Source organism: Alexandromys fortis, unplaced genomic scaffold (assembly GCF_014885135.2).
Source record: "Alexandromys fortis isolate MF-2015 unplaced genomic scaffold, M_Fortis_MF-2015_v1.1 scaffold_31, whole genome shotgun sequence".
NCBI lineage: Eukaryota > Metazoa > Chordata > Mammalia > Rodentia > Cricetidae > Alexandromys > Alexandromys fortis.
Genome location: NW_026067974.1, coordinates 1573000 through 1578999, shown reverse-complemented (window position 1 = coordinate 1578999; position 6000 = coordinate 1573000).

Below are 6000 nucleotides of genomic sequence, written 5' to 3'. Positions count from 1 at the left end.
AAAAAAAAAAAAAAAAAAAAAAAACAGAAACCAAGTTCTTGGCCTCTGGGCTTCTGAGGGAAAAACTCTGTCAACAATGAGTATCTGTTGGCTGGGGATGGGATCGGCAAGAAGACCAGATAGGGGTTAATTTCTCTACTGGGGTATCTTTTTTCCTAAAGCAAGAAGAGTTTACAGGACTGGCTGAAAGAGAGACTTGCACACACTGCAAGGGCTGCATCAGGCAGGTTCCAAGGGGTCCTGGATAGCATCCTTCTACCTACAGAATGCATCAGAGAGGTTTGAAGATTTCACAGCCACAGTTTAGTGATTCCCCAACCCCCTTTGACAGCCCCAAGGTTGAGCCCAAACCCTTGTGCATGCTAGAGAAGCTGCAAACACTCCCAGTTCCTTCACCAGCTCTTTGACTCAGCAACAGTGGAAACATACGAATCGCCATGTTCTAAGTAGCCACCACTGATTCTCTTTAAACCGTGTCTTTCCACCCACTAACTGTGACTGGCAGAGACCCAAGAGCCCAGCCCTGAGCACTTGAGGCCATAGAGAAAACACATTGCTTGATCTTCACCATCTTGAATGCCAAAGTGAGGCTCAACTGAAAGGGCTCCCTGGCTCACCCAGAGTCCGCGGCTGCTGCCGGGAAAGACAGAGTGGGGAGCAGCAGCAAGCACCAGCTGGTGTGAGTCACCTGGGCTGTCATCTGTAAACTGGCAGCCTTGTGGGTTTGTGCTTGAGAGGAGTTGCTGCTTTGTTTTGTTTTGGGCCAGGTCTTACGGCAATGTTTCCAACTCTTGTCGTTTATTTACCCATCCAACAAGTGTCGCTGAACCTTTACTGTTTATATCGCTGCTGTAGACTTGTCCTATGTAAGACAGAGTCTCTGGTAGTCCAAGATGGCCTTGAACTTCTGATCTTCCTTACAGGCACAATCCACTATCCACGTTTTACGCCATGCTGGAGCTGGAGACTGAACCCAGGGGCTCAGAGGCAAGCACTATACCAACTGGGCAACATCCCAATCCCATCTAGACATTTTCTATAATGATGTATTTTGTTTTATTTTATGTATATTGATATTTTGTCTGTGTGTGAGAAAATGTGTGTGTGCGTGTGTGCGCGCGCGCGCGTGTGTGTGTGTGTGTGTGTGTGTGTGTGTGTGTGTGTATACCATGTGCATACAGTGCCCAAGGAGACCAGAAAAGGGCATAGGATCCCCTGGAACTGGAGTTACAGAGAGTTGTAAACCACTGTGCAGGTGCTAGTAATTAAACCCAGGTCCTCTGGAAGAGCAGCCAGTGCTCTTAACCACTTAGCCATCTCTCAGCCCTCATCCCCTGCGCATCTAGACTTTTAATTAAGACCTTTTCAATGGTCAGCTGCTGTCTTTCCATGGTGGGCTTCACCCTTCGTTTTCATGCCTTGAACTGCATCTCTTCCCACCCGGTCTGCTTACAGAAGCTAGTGTCAGTTTTGAAGTTGGCGGTCCGTGGAGTTCTTTGATACAGACTTATGTGTGGTTGTTATGACAACCAAGCATGAAAAAGAAAAGCGGTCATGAAGGCAACAGCAGTTATACCGATGATGACAATGTTCTCACTTTCACACCTGTCAAAGGTGAGGCCTATGCATCTTAAATGAATGCCGGAGCTGGAATTCGACCTCAGGTCCTGAGATGCCGCTCTCTGAACCCTTCCCACTGCTGCACGGGAACCCAGATGGACAACACCCTCTGGAGAAGATGCTTCACAGGCAGTGTGGTTAGATGCAATGGGCGCAGAGAGAGAAGGGGCCACAGGCTCCTGAGTCCGACAACCTGGGTTACAAGTCTGTCCTATGATAATAACCAGATGGCCTTGGTCAAGTGCCATAACTCCTTGGTCCCTCAGTTCTAAACGGATCAAAATCAAATGACGATGGTGTCTACTATTGTAAAGACTAGAGATTAATACACACAAAGTCCAGGACAGTGTCTTGACTTAATAAATGTCGTTCAATCATCAGTTGCTCTAGCACTGAAGGCAGCGGAGGCTGTGGAAGAAAGACGGAAGAGCACAAAGATGCCCGGCTGGGGGTCCAGGGGAAGATGAACTGAAGCTAACAGGAACCCACTCTACCACTTTCTCCGCACACCCTTGAAGAGATCTGATTCTGTCCCAATCATTGGCCTCCTCACCAGTCGGTGAAGGGAGTTCAGTCCTATTAGTCACCACGACTTGGCAGAGACCACTGACTCCCTCATACGTCCCCGTGGCCCCTGGGGACTCAGAAGCATTCCCAGCTGGACGACGGCTTGGACTGACAACAGCTGGTGAAGATGACTGGTCAGTTTCACTGAGCTCCAGACTGGCCGATTCGTCCCAGACGCTGAGGCTTTCCCAGTTCTCACTGGAAGCTCTACCTCCAGAAACACACACGAAGGAATACCAAGATGGCGGGTCATCCCGGCGGTCAACTCCTTGTTTAAAATTCTGTAATTGTTTCCCTGACTTTGCTCTTCATTACCACGTCCGTAGATTTGGGCCATGGTTGTTACGGAAGTCTTTGCTCAAACACCTCGCTTTCCAAAGACTTTTCACGTCATGATGTCAGCGGTCGGTATAGCTGGGTCAGCTGGGGAAATAAATATCCCCATAAAACAAAGCTAGAGAGGTCGGGGAGACGGCTCGGTCAATAATATGCTTAATGTGCAAGCAAAAAGGCCTGAGTTTCGGTCCTCCCCAGAATCTAAGTTAAGAAGCTGAGCACAGAGGAGTTTGTTGTAAAGAGGAGACACAATGATCCCTGGGGGTGGCTGGCCAGACAGGCTATCACAGTTGACCAGCTCGGAGTTCACTAGGAGACCCTGTCTCCAAAACAGAAGGTGGAGGAGAGAGTGAAGCCTCCCACTGGTGTGAAGCAGGGCCAAGCCCACTGTGGAGGCTTCTAGAAGTGAGACCGCCTGCCTGACCGAAGGAATGCACGGGCAAGAAGTGTAAGGAACGCTGCGAGACTTTGATCCCTTGACGGGTGCTGTGACTGATGAGGGTGTCGAGACGGTAACTAAAGGGCAGCCCAGTGACACGGGAAAGGCAGCAGCTCCTCACAGCGTTAGAAGCCTCAGGACAAACTTAAACAATGGCTGCTCAGCAGGGCAGCCCATAACCCTCCCCAAAGGGCCTTGTTTGCTATGACAGAAAATCAGATCATACATACTTTCATATGACACTTTTTGCTAATTAAACTTTTGTAATGAGAGAGAGAGAGAGAGCATGCGCGCTCAGACTGTGGTGGCTTTGTGTTTCATCCCAGCACTCAAAAAGCAAGCCTCTCTCTTGAGTTCAAGGCCAGCCTGATCTACACGGAGAGGCGAGCTAGAGCAATATAGTGAGGCTCAGAAGAAAACAGTGGAGTGGAGAACAGTTAAGACACTTGATGCTAACCTCTGGCCTCCACACACATGTGAATGCATACACACCCACACATGTGCTGCACATATATGCACAAAAAGTAGGAGGAGAATCGTGCTGGACCAAGTAACACAAGCCTGGAGCAATCTGCTTCCTCTTTGCCTGGCTCTTAGCCCCTGTCCGTTCCTCACCATCAGCTTAGACAACACTCCTCCGGGATGCTAAGATAGAGTCCTTCAGCCCCACGTAAGCCCCAGTGCATCCTGAGCCCCCAGTGCTCTCCATCCCAACATTCAATATAAAAAAAGGCCTCTCTCCATTAGGTGGGCTCAGTTGGGCTGCAACCTCCATGGAGACAAACACCCACCCACATCCACACACCTACTGCACTGCCCGGGGCACATGATTACTGAGAGACCAAACAACAACCACAAAAGCCACTCTCAAGCAGTCACTGAGATCAGTGTCACCCCTCACCCCAAGGCTCTCCTTCCCGTTCCCAAGATCAAGGCCTCCTCCCCACCCACTTTCTCAAGGAAGGCAGAAGCATGCACTCTGGCCACCGAGAACGTGGTATCCGGTGACATTGCTGGGAACGCTGACAAAAATGCGGTTGTAGTGGGTTCACCCTGCTCTCAGGAAGGACTCGGTATCAGTCAAGCTGCCTCACACACAGGAAGAACATGAGCTGGTGCCGGCAGCGCAGGACGGCCTGAGCCTTTGGTCTTGGCTTTCCCCTCCCGGAGTATTTATATCCATCCGGAGAAGCTGGCTGGCCTCCTCAACGTGAATGTGTGTCCACCCAAAGTAGCGATGCCCCAAATGTGTTTAGTACCAGGCCTTAGATGGGCATTCTCTGCCGTTTTGAGGGTTTTAATAAGATACATAAGGTGAACGGCTCAGGAGTGCCCAATGTTATCTTTGTCCCCTCAGAAGGGTGAGCTCCTGGCTTGGCGTATTGTTTGAGTTTGAGTTTGGCTGGGCTTGGTTTGGTTTGGTTTCCAGGACTGAGGTTTGAGTCTAGAACCTCATATATGCTAGGCAAGCACTATACCAACTGACTCCTCAGACCTTTCCTTAACTGTTTTTTTTTTAAATTTTTGAATCAGGCTGGCCTTGAACTTGGGATCCTCCTGCCTCAGCCTCCTAAGTAGCTAGAATTACAGGCCTGCACCAAGAGACCTGGTTTGCATTGTTTGTTCCTACAGCAACCGCTACTTTACAAACTATTAAGAGGGAGACGTAAGGACCTCGATTGTCTAAGAAAGGTAAAAGGACAAACCCTTTAGGAGTGGAAGCAAAGACTGCAGACTCTATGGCCAGTGTCCCTGAAGAGTCAACCCCTGGGGCCATCTTTCCAGGTCACTCCTGGAGCCTTGGTTCCCACCTCTGATTTCTCCTTTCTCTCCAGAGAGCTGCAGAAAAGCCACCCTGGCCTTAAGAGTTGAATCTTTGCAGTGAGAGCAAGGGAGGGCACATAAGATTTCCAGCCACAGAAGTCAGTACGTGTTCCGCGAGGGGCAAGGAATGCAGGTTGTCCCAGAAGGGAGAGGCCTGCTGCATGACTGGAGGCCAGGTCTGCAGCCCTGTCCTGCACTTGTCAGCTCCTAGGAGCGGGGGAGGGGGTGCAGCAGTTACTACCACCCAGGCTCCACTTCCCAATCTATAAAGTGGGCACAATGGTGATGATGGAATCCTTGGCCAGATCTCCTGGTGTCGGTATGAAATAAGAGAAAGTGGGGGACAGTCCTCCTGACGAGGAGGAACTAGTTCAGTATCCACTGGTCGCTATTTCCAGTACAGGAGTTAAGAATCTTGCCCTTTTATTCACTACATATATATATCCTACTAACAGTGTATCAGGCACAGTAACTGAAATACAAAGAAAAATATGGAAGCTGGGTCAGGCTTCAGAGTGCTCACTATATATGATTCAAGTTCAGAGAAAGGCGGGCAGCAGTTGGATCCTTGTGGAAGGAACTAGAAAAGTCATGGTGGACGAGAGTGTGGAGAATGTGGAGGATGCTAGATAGTGAGGTAACGGGACCACTTATCCCTGGCCCATCTGCCCAGTGGTTGGACTTGGGGATGAAAATCAGCACTGATTAGATTTGGTCTAGGATCCAAGCAAGTAGCTCCGTTCCTGAAGTCTTATTTCCAGAGCACACTCTCGACAAAAGAATAACTAAACGCTGAAGTGACGTCAGATCAAAGTGGATTGTTTTCTTTTTATGGCCAGTCCTTTGGCTAGTTAGCCAGACCGGGGATGAAGTGGAGTCTGTCGTTGTACAGGTGCCCCAGAAAGTGAAAGAAGAGAGAAGCGATTATGCAGGACTTCTTGTCCGCCCCTCCAGCCCTTCCAAGAGTCTCCGGGTGGAATCCTGCAGTCCGTCTCCTGGGAGCGGTTGGCTCTCCAGAAAATATGACACTATTTCCTGCCCTTGTTGGTTAGCACACCCCGTCACCATCCGCCTCGGTTTCATGTAACTGCCAACCGGCATTAACACCCTCCTCCTCGCCGAGGGAGAAAATAGAAAATGAAGAATTCAGCGGACCACCCCACCCCAACCCCCCACCCCCGGTGCCATTCTCGGCGGCACCAAGATAACCAAGG